At 36.9% G+C, this 11,942-nt stretch overlaps 1 pseudogene; it reads right to left on the bottom strand.

The window, feature by feature from the left end:
* Nucleotides 1-6,389: 6,389 nt before the first annotated feature.
* LOC147881567 (uncharacterized) lies at nucleotides 6,390-7,545 on the bottom strand (annotated as a pseudogene).
* Between the last annotated feature and the right edge of the window lie 4,397 nt (nucleotides 7,546-11,942).

The following is an 11,942-nucleotide window of genomic DNA, read 5'->3' as shown; positions in this document are numbered from 1 at the left end:
GTGGCATCCCCATCCGATAAGTACTTGTTTGAAAAATACACCTACGGTCGTGTTTTTTAACGGTTGTATATGACACCAAGGCCAAAAACGGTATTTAATACTCAATCTACCATGTAAAGCATATCTGATGGGCACAATACTTTTCACGTGCCTCAAAAGAGGTGGTATGGTATTCCATGCAAAGTGGAATGCCCATTCACTAAGTACTTTTTAGAATATCACACCTAGGACCAAGTTTTTTATTGGTTGTTGTCCATGACACTAAGGCAAAAACGCTGATTTATGCTTAATCGACAATACAATGCATATGCAATCATGACAATACTTTGCACACATCTCAACCTAGCTAATATTGACTTACATGCAAAGTGGCATGCCCATCCCATAAGTACTTGGTCGAATAACACATCTAGGACCGTGTTTTTTGATGGTTGTGCATGACACTAAGGCCAAACAGTGTTTAATGCTTGTTCGACATGCAAAGCATATCCGATGGACACAATACTTTGCACACACCTTCAACTAGGTGTAATTGACTTACATGCAAAGTGGCACGCCCATCCCATAAGTGCTTGATCGGATAACATACCTAGCAGCGTGTTTTTTTATGGATGTGCATGACACTAGAGCAAAAATAGTATTTAATGCTCGATCGACCATGCAAAGGATATCCGATGGGCACAACACTTTTCGTATGCCTCAACCTAGGTGGTATTAAAATTTTATCAAAGAGGCACACCCATCCGATAAGTACTGGTCAGATAACACACCTAAGGGTGTGTTTTTTTACGGATGTCCATATCACTAGGGAAAAAATGGTGTATAATGCATGATCGACCATTCAAAGCATATCCAATGGTGATAATACTTTGCACACACCTCAATGTAGTTGAAACAGACTTGTGTACAAAGTGGATCCCCTATCCGATAAGTACTTATTTGAATAACATGCCTACGGTCGTGTTTTTATATGGTTGTGCATGACACAAAGGCAAAAATGGTGTTTTATGCTTGATCAACAATGCAAAGCATATCTGATGGGCACAATACTTTGCACACACCTCCAACTAGGTGGAATTGACTTAGGCTTTCCTCATCTTCACCATTTTTTTCAATACAGCTTCTAGCCACCGCCATATCCTGTACGAAAAATTAACTCGTTCGCATAAGAAGTTCGTGATTAAAAGAAGCGAAAAAGAAAGCTAAGGATATTCACCTCTTCTGCTGAGTTCAAATCAAGCAGCCATGTGCGTAACATATCCTCCTCGAATAATTTTCCCTTCATTGGTCCATACAAAAGAGATCTAAGACAGAATTTGAGTTCAGTAAATGAAGTCGGGTAGTAACTAGTCATTGTCTTAGAGGGAAACTGGGAGGAGAGTGAGGGAGCAATAGCAAGGGATGCACAGTGAGCTAAGTGAGGGAAGACGTAAAGTGAAAGATGAATACAAGTTAATCAGAAGGACTAGGATGTAAGAAATAAGAGAGTGTTTGTGGAAGGACTACGGTGGAATATTACAAGTGCACTAAGGCATGATGTGTTCGCTATGATAAGGATAAGGGTTGGAATAAAGTGAGAGAAGCATTGGAAATGCTCTACTTTAAGTGAGTGGAGATTGTCCAACTGAATAAAATTTTGCAGAGCATTGGGAATGCTATACTTTAGTGAGTGAAGCATTGGGAATTGATACTTTGCCATGAAATATATTACAAATATTACATCATCACATATTCATATCAAAATTCTCATCACAAAAGGTTATATTTCCTAATAATCACATCATCACACATTCATATCATAAAATTGTGTGCATGAAATAAATATATAAATATCATGACTAAATGCCACTTAAGTAATATGTCAGAAATTGGTGTATAATCAACAAAAACTACATCATGATTTGTACACTGCAACAAATAAATGTCAACCATAATATTCATGGAGTAAACAACATCATGAGAATATGCTCCTCATGCATATATACAAACACAACATCATACATGCATCACAACTCTTCTGATGCTTCTAGTGGAGACTGTGGCAACTCTTCTGATGCTTCCAATGGAGGCTGTGGTGCTCTAGATGTACACTCAGTCTCTACTTCTTCCTCTACTTCTTCTGTAGTATGTAGTGCTTTTGGAGTAGACTCAGTATCCTCTTCCTTAAATGCAAGCGGAGGCTGTGGCAACTCTTCTGATGCTTCTAGTGGAGGCTGTGGTGCTGTAGGTGTACACTGAGTCTCTACTTCTTCTATAGTGTGCAGTGCTTTCACAGTAGACTCAGTCTCCTCTTCCTTAAATGCAAGCTCTGATATTGCTTCAGTTGCACGTTGTATTCTAATGGCAGCAATTAGGTCTCGAATGATTTCATCCCTAAACAATTGTATATCCTCCTCTGAATATTTGAGCTCCAAAGGGTCTTCCGATGAGATTTGTGGCTTAAGTGAGAAAATTTCATTGAAAATCAACATGCAGTTGTAGGCAACTCTCCACCCACAGCTATGCCCATCTTCCTGCTCTACTACTAAACACTTTTGGAAGTCTACCGAGTCTTTGTACTGTCCTGTTTCTCTGATAGCAGATACCAACTTCTCAATCGACCTGCTCATCATGACATATTAAACAAACTTAGCGTGTCTATTACATAAGGTACATAACATAGAAGTAACAACAGATTAATAGAATACTTACGTTTGCACTGAGCCATGAAAGCCTGCAATCGAGTTAACAAACCAATAATAGTTGTCTTCAAGGTCCCAAACCACTAGACTCCAATGTTCCCTACACGAATAATTAAGAACCATTATTATTTAACACAATGTTGCCAGTATAAGATGAAAATAAAGGTTGCCATGATACTTACATCTCGTGATATGCCATAAATAGGACTCACACGCCATGTAAATGTAAAGGCTATAACCATTTACAAACATCGGCTATTGTCTTTGTGCTATCGCTAAGTATAGGAGAAAGGAGGGAATCCAACATATACACACAGTTTTGTATGGCTCTACAAATCGTGAGATAACTATATTGCACCAACAAATAAATGAATATTAGCTTATTAGATTTAATCAAAATATTGAATTATCAAGCAGAGAAAAAGTTTGTATCAAACCTGAGAATGGCCATCATAACATTGTTATTGACCTCATTTGAAGCTCTATAGAGGATTGAAATCTCCTCTCCCCCAAATTCAAGATACTGAGGTCTATGTTGAATCATAACCCTAACATTAAAAGAGCTTCCCAATTCTTCCAATGAAGCCATGTTTGTAGAGTTGGGGTCTTCTATCCCCTTTGACTCTTTGACGGCATTCATTTCACACTCCTCTGAGCCATTATCTATTTGCCTTGTGGGAGGGTCCATAATGTCGCCCTTAATGATTGCTCGAATGATAGATGGAGGACGTATTGCAAATAGGGTAGATCCAAAAAATATCATATTGAATCAAGAAATCTTTGTAGCAGATCCGGAGGAGCACTTCGTGTTTGGACCTCAAACCACTCGACCACCCTTGAGCAATCTCATGCTCACTCTTAGCAAGAAAGTATTTCACCAAACGCTGCTTTTGTTAAGCTCTTATTATTATCATAGACTTTTGTAACAAGGAAACAATATATTTGACTCTTACTTTTATATCTCCAAGTATTATTTTTGAACTTATCTTGTCTTTGGGACCTGGCTATAAATAGCATAATTTCTATCAATAGATCTGTTTGCATATAGCAAGATTTGTATATAGCATTCTATATATATAGCCATCTCTTTATATAGCAATCTCTATATCTAGCTCCTACTTTCCATCCTCAAACATACTAAGAAGACTTGTATTATGTAAGAGCAATCAAAGTAAATGAGGCTATCCATGCTGATTGTTGATATGACAAGTCCAACACATTATCTGTTAATCCAAACAAAATATCACTTCTTATATGAGTGATTATCTCTGCTCAATGCTCATTATTTCTGTATGAAGTTGGAGATATAAATGGATATCATTTTCTGTCTTGTATGTACATGTTGCATGCAAACTAATTACAAAGCATATGTATCTATACTAGTGTCATGCACCCTCTCTCTCCATATATATATAAATATGTGTGTGTGGGTGTGTGTGTACTCATATTGATTCATGTTACCAAGAGACACATTAACATACCATATGTGACACCACTCTTAACAAAGGTGTTAGGCTATTTATGTGACAAGCTCTTTAAAAAAATGTGGTTATGCCTTCATTCTTGTCCTCTGTAATATACATGAATTTATTGAAATTATGGAGGGTTTCTATCAGTACATATGGTCATTAGTCTATGCTTGATCTTTCCAACAAAAGTCACATTTGATGATACAATGATGGGAGTGAGTCATGGAATCGATGATCTAACCTAATGTCCTTCTCACAAGTTTTAGTCTAAAGACTCAATCAGGGCATGGTTTGATACAACCAATGAGTTCATCCATCTTAGACTATATTGCTTTTGCAAAATTTTTGACTTTTGTGTTGCTCACATATATGTTCCTCCTAGGTGTAAATCAGATAATCACTAGATGTGAGTCATATAATGAAGTCTAATGATGTGAGCTTATGTGAGAGAAGGTGGGTGACTTTCAAGTGTTGAGGTTAGATGTGTAGCTAAGTATGATGTTCTATTATGGATTGTAGTAACCTTTTCCCTTACTTTCATTTTGAATTTCACTATCATTGTCTAGCTGGTTATTAAAAGAAGAAATAATTAAATAAAGCCCTTATCTGGGTCCCATATTGGTTTTGGTATGGACTTTTACTATGGGAAAAACAAGTCTCGATGGTATCTCAAGTCTTTCTTTGAGGTTATTAATTTGTATCCCAAAAAAAAGGATAGAGGATATGCCCTCTTTTTGTTAGTATATTAGGGTTCCTCTTTAAAAAGTTACCCTATAAGTTCTTGATAGAGAATGATGAGCTATGATTACTATTATGTGGTCTTAATTGATGTGCCAAGGTCAATAGGTTTTCATTTCAAATGGGTAATAGGAATTAGCATAGAAGACCGTATTAGAAAAAGTGGGAAAATCCAATGAAATTGGAACTCTCCAAATTGGTTTTGAAGGAAGAAAATGAGCTCTTTTTTGTTTAATGGAGCTTGCTTAAAACTCTCAAGTTTTGTTTCTTTTATGTTAGTGGCATGATATTATGGAATATTTATAATTGAATTGGACTAAAGCCTTTTGTGTCCAACATATGAGCTAAGGTCATTCGGTTTGCATGCTACTTGTTGAACAATATATCCTTTTGTGATTAGTTTCCATGTTTATGATGTGCTGTACATTCAATGTATATATGATAGGTACTTCCATTACAAAACATTGCAAATGCATGTAATTATTGCCATGTGATGATTACAATGAGTCCTAGCTTTTTAAAGCTCTAAGAAACTTTGTTAACATAACTGACTACAAAGTTGCTATATATTGATTTTGCTAATCAAGATAATTAATACTACTTACTATTAATTAAGCTAATTATTATTAATTAACATGATTATTAATATTTTTAATTAAATACAATTTTTACTCAAAAACTTTCTTAATATAATACAAGACTAAGTTTGATTGAATGAATATAGAAAAGTGGAATATAAAGATTGATTCTAGTTAAAGTTCATAAAACAAGATTGAGTTTGAACAAACTAGTACAAAAATGAGGGTAAATTTAAAAATTGGTGCAAAAAAGAAGACCAGCTAGAAAAAAGTAGATTGCAAAGGCTGAGTATAATTAACATTCATGAAAGAAGATCATCCAATCTTTATAATTTGTCTTTGCATATAAGACAAAATGTCCTTCCCACTATTTTTCATAGGGATTTGAAGATTCTCTTGTGCTTTCAAGATTGCATTCTGTGGTATTTTGACCTTACTTCTTTTAATTGGAACTTTTGTTGTGCTCCAACTCCATACTATTGAATCCCCATGCTCCTAATAGTCCTCATCCCCCATATACTGCCACCCTTTGTTCCAGCAACTAGCATATCATATTGCATCACTACATCTTCCTCTATGGATAGGACTCCAATACTACACAAATACCTTCATATAATTAGTGGATGCCTTTTCTGTGTCCACATATGACAATGTAACACTTAACTGAATGGGGTATATATTGTCACTCGGCCTGACTAAAATGAAAACTTTTTTTTCCACATCCACCTCTGGTTTGAATTATTCTCTTGACTTATTAGATGCAGGGCTACAGTAATGGTCCTCTAGGTGTTCCAAGCCCATAGTCTCAACATCTTCTATGTCCACTCCATCATTAAACAAGCTATCTTTCCATTGGCTGTTTGGCCAAAATTCATGACTAATTTTCTCATGTTGTAGAGTGAGCTTCTCCATTACTAAGTTTCTCATGCTATACAGTGGGCTTCTCCATACTGAATGATCCATAAGTTTGAGTTTGAATCCCTACATATGTTGTTACCAAGATGAGATCTCCAATATTCCACATGCTTCTTGATTCCCCAAATTATAACATCTTTATCATTCAAGTACGTTCTTATAGGAACAACATTGGGAATTCCTGATGGTAGTATTGCTCTACCTTCTGCATCACATTTCCATAATTGAATACCTTCTAGTGTCTTCCATTGACCTGATTTTGGATGCATCATATATTGGAACACTGGATCACCATCATGCATAAAAAAGAGAAACTGCATTGGTTTTGAATGACCCACTAATGCCTCTTTTCCTTCGCACAAGTATCCCTTTACAAATGTTTTAAAATCAGGAACCTCTTTAATTTTACAAATGGGGATGGATGAGAGGTTTGGCATTCATTGAAAGATCACATCAGATGAGAAAATGTGAAAGTACAACTCATTCTTAGTTTCTTCGAGAATCTACTAAACAATGCATCGATGTCTTCATGTCTATGTACCACCATCAAGAACCATAGTTGGATCATTTGAAAGACTCCACGTGCAACAAGCAAGGATAAGAATCTAAACAAGTATCTATTTTTATTCTCAGAACCATAGTTGTCTACCTATAAGAGTAGTACTCGTGGAAGTTGCTTGTACCCTTTACTAGATGAAGTTATCCTTGAACTTGTTGTAGCCTGAATGTCATATTTATTTAGTTCTCGTGTTGAAAGTCCATCTTCATGCAGGTGGCAGTCTAATGCATCTCTAGACATCAATGTAGAGAATAAATATTGACTTTTGCTACCATGCTTGTTTGAAAGAACACCATACATGTGCTTGTCTAACCTCTCAAGGCTTTGCAAACATAGTGACAATGAACCAATAGTGAAATTAGGGTCATTCTTCCAATACTATAAAGAGAAGTTTCCATATGCCAATTGCCCATGTCCATGAGTGAGAATCCTTGTTTTAAGGCTACAAGAAGTTGCATGATATGATTCAATGATTTTGGTATAGGTTGTAGCCTTGGAATGCAAGTCTTCATTTGATCCATCTTGTCATGAATGATGCAAAGATTCTACTTCAGGTTCAACTCTGAAGACAACCTCCATGCATAATATAGGCTTCTACAAAACATTTGTTGCAAACCGTGTGCTTGTCTCTTTAGTAGCAACCATTCCCTCTCACTTTCTATCTTTGTTCTTTCTAGCTTCATTTTAAGTTCAGAGCAAGTGTCGCACTTGGAGAATGTGCTTGATAGAATTTAACTTGTTCAAATACAATTCTCCATAATCTTTTGAATTTTGACCTTGAAAAAGGCTTGTACTTCAGCCTATCCCTTGTTTTGTTGACTTCTTGCCAAATATCCACTTGCTTGTATATGGATGGGATGGCCATTTGTGTCTCACGTTCCCTTGTCATCATTGTATGACTTTTATGCAGCATTTTATATGCATTATACTCAACAAACAATTGAATCATAGCTTTCCCAACCTCCACATGACTCATTCTATTTCATATTATCTCCTTATTTCCATGCATAGCATTTTGTACTCCAAGATCATATTGATTTTTATACCTATAGAAGGTTGTCTTTAAAATTCCTTGTATTGTGTACCAAGCCTTGCAAACACCATATTAGAGAATTTGGGAAAATCCTGATAATTTGGGAACTTTTGAGGGGTTGTAATTATGTAACATTCAATGTTTTTCATTGATTTTTCCCATAGATTTGGCAGTCCATCCAAATCTTGCAAATGTGCATGGTTTGCATCAACATAAATAAAATGTCAAATGTTGAGGTTTCGACCAATGCATGGTATTTTTTGAGGGGTTACAATTACAATGCATTGAGTGCACTCCATTGACTTTCTCCCTGGATTTGGCCGTGTATATGAAACTCACAATTGTTTGAGTTTAACGAAGCATTTTTTGCCTCTTCTCAAAAAAAGGTGGTGTTCAAAAACACCATTTTAGTTTAGTTGGAGAAAAAGTAAGAATGCAACACTAGTCCTTGATATTTTGTCGAGTGTGCAGAACTTGCAACCACAAAGCAATGGTCTGCAAAAGAAAAGATAAAGAAAAAAGATCAATGTCATACCTTCCAAATATTTGTCAGTATTCAATTAAATTATTGTTGTGCAAGGAAAAAAAAGTCATGCTTTTCAAGTACCTTCACTCCATTGTGGAGTCAGCATCAGAGTCGGAATCTATTCTATGAGAAAAATTGGATAAAGCTCGCTTGCGTGCAATGGTTGGTATCTTCACCTTGATGGGGAGGTTGCTGCTCTTTGAGGAAACCTTCTTTGAGAGGTTACATTTTGGAACCCATGACCATACAATAGCATCAACAGATTCCCAACGTGGAGGATCACCTTTATTGCACATCCTTATTGCACATCCAAACCTTGTTCCAACAATCTGCATATACCTCCTCAATGTGCATTGTGTCTTTTGCATATAGGTGCCCAATATTGTATGAAAACCTTCTTGAAGTTTTTAGATTTATTATCCTTCTGTACATCATTTTGAGCAATGCCTAGCCAAATCGGGTAAATTTTTTCTGCTGGTCGGACCAAAAGAAAGTGTCCTTTTTGTACATCAACCATTGGATCAAATGATTGTTTTGGCTTTTTCCTTTGAGGTCCACAGTAATGATCATTCAACTCTTCAATTCCTTGAAACTCATCGTTTTCATTATCAACTACTTGCACACAATCAATATGTTGCGTCTTTGGCCAAAATCTCTCGTACATGCCCTCTACACTATTGTTTGGTTTATCAAGCTCATCAATCATGCTCTTCTAGTACTTCACTACTGGCTTGTAAAACTTTGTGAAAGATGCTTCTGGACCTTGCAAGTGTGCCCATTTTTCCCAAAAGCGTACATACTCCTTGATACCAACTATCACATCTAAGTGATCCTTCACATACTTGAACATGGTTACATAAGGTGGCTCTCCACTTGGTAGCATTGGATGACCATCCGGATGTCTCTTCCACAACTCAATGCCACCTTCACTTGGTTGCCAATCTAATGATCGTGGATGCACTTTATATTGCATGATAGGAACTTCATTTCGCATAAAGAACCGAAATTGGAGAGGCTTTGAGTGTCCCACTAAAGAATCTTTCCCATCGCACAGGCATCCATCAACATAGCTCTTGAAATCAGGGACTTCCGTTACCAAAAATGGCGTTGGAGAAGACTCCTCACATTGTCTAAAAGTATCCATGAGATGTGCAAATGTCAATGTTTGGCTAGTTCTTAACCTCTCTGAAAACCTGCTAAACATTGCATCAATATCCTCATGTGTATGCCCAACCATCAAGAATCCCAATTGAATTGACTTGAAAATCCCTCGAGCAACAAGTAATGATAGGTATGCAAACAAGTACCTATTCTTGTTTTTAGAACCACAATTATCCAACTGCAACAATAGGTGTTCGGGTAGTTTCTTATAAGGATTTTCTTGATGGGAACTTCCAAGTCCAAGGTCTTTGAATGTTCCACCCACTGCTCCAAGATGAAGTTGTTGCTTGCCATTAGAAACATAGTGAGAATCCAATGCTTCTCTTGAGGTTAGTGCATTTAGCAGAGCATTGTCAGACCTTGGCATCCCATCATGTACCAAATCTCCAAGTGCGTGGTTATCAAATCTTTCAAGATTTCTCAAACACAAAGCCAATGAACCAATTGTGAAGTTAGGATCCGACGGCCACAAGGATAAAGAAAAGTGACCATAACGTCCTTGACCATGTCCATGTGTTATCATGCCAGTCAAAGCCACTGGGAGCTGAAACGATTTGTCTATGTCCTTTGAACGATTGCGTAATCTAGGGATGGCTGTCTTCTTTTGGTCCATCTTATCATGGATAATGCACAAGTATGTCTGAGGATACATTTCAGAAAATCTGCGCCAAGTGTAGTACACATTTCTACAACTTTTTTGCTGTAACATGTGCTTTCTTCTATCTTCCATCAACTTATTACGTTCATTTTGGCATTTTGTCGCTGCAAGCTAAGCCTTGATTGCACTACATAAACCACACTTAGAGAATTCACTTGTTTTTGACAAAGTTACATGCTTGAATTCAGAGTTCCATATGTGGTTGAATGTGGAAGTTGACATCTCCTTACAACCCAAACTATGCTTTAATTGCATGTTAACTTCATAGAGAATATCAACCTGCTTGTATACATCCGGTATCACCAACTGTGTTTCCCTTGATCCATCCTGAAGTGTTCTACTTTTGTGTGGCATATGCTCAGAATTGTTATCCACAAAATCTTGGATTATGGCTCTACCCAGTTCTGTGTGGTCCCAACCTCTCCGCACGATTCCTTTATTACCATGTATGCACCTTCGTATACCAATTTCAAATTGCTCCCTGTATCGATAAAATGTTGCTTTTGGAATACCATGCATTTCATACCATGCTCTACAACAAACTTGAATACCATTTAATGAAAAGACATATTTGAACTGCCCATTGTCATCTTTTCGACAAGCAACCCCAAGAGTGTCATATACATAATTGGTGTGAGCCTCCAAACTTTGGCCCCAATACTCTATGCGTAATTTGGAGATCATTTGACGATCGGCAAATTGACAACAATTTTGTTTACAACAATCAATCATAGATACTTTTATGACTGCATCCCTTGTGAGTCTAGATGATGCTAATGGCATGCCATGTTTTTTAGCTTTTCTCTTTATCATGCAGTAACACCTCTTTTTTGTGGATTTTTCCATTGGGTCCTCATCTTCCATGTGCTTTTTCCCAGAACCACTTGAAGAATTCATGGTGTCATCGATTCTTAATGAAGTTCCATCTAAAAAGGTTATTTGTGCAATGGGCCATTTTATTAAGTGGATGGTATCAATGCTTGATACATCACTGTGATACTTTTCAATTCCCACACCTAGATTACCTTCACCAAGCATCTCAAAATTTATAGGTTCAAATGGGTAGACATACAAAACAACACCCTCTGCAATGCTCTTGGTTTTCTGCTCATCCCATATTAAGACTTTCTTGTCCTCCATGATTCTCGAATGGAAAACTCATCATATTCACATAGAGGTTCAACGTCAATGGTATCTAATGTTATATCATTCATTGGTACAATAGCTCCATTGACATTGTCCACACAACTCATTGATCGTGCTTTCCAACGAACAACACTACCCAAAGCCTCATAGACTAAGAATGCATCCATTGTAGGAAATGGAAGAAGTGCACTTTCATCCATACAAATATCGATCGCCACCGATACATTGTTTTCTCCCAAGGGCACACCTTGGCACATGTCATCATGTGATGTAGAGAATATTGTCCCAATGGCAACAATCTTTCCACTGACAAGCAAGTTGACTTTAACCCCCACTTTCAATGTGGCACCTGCATAGTACATAGCATTTGTTATAGTTCAATATTGATATCTGATGGTGTGACTTAGGATGAAAATGCTTTACAAGATTTCATTGCAAGACCAAATCTTCCTAAACCTTGGTGCTTTGAATTTTAGGC

Source organism: Dipteris shenzhenensis, chromosome 31, assembly GCF_047967505.1.
Source record: "Dipteris shenzhenensis isolate YYH24624 ecotype China chromosome 31, Dip_SZ_1.0, whole genome shotgun sequence".
Classification (NCBI taxonomy): Eukaryota; Viridiplantae; Streptophyta; class Polypodiopsida; order Gleicheniales; family Dipteridaceae; genus Dipteris; species Dipteris shenzhenensis.
The sequence above is the reverse complement of the archived record's forward strand: the minus strand, read 5'-3'. Positions and strand labels throughout refer to the sequence as shown.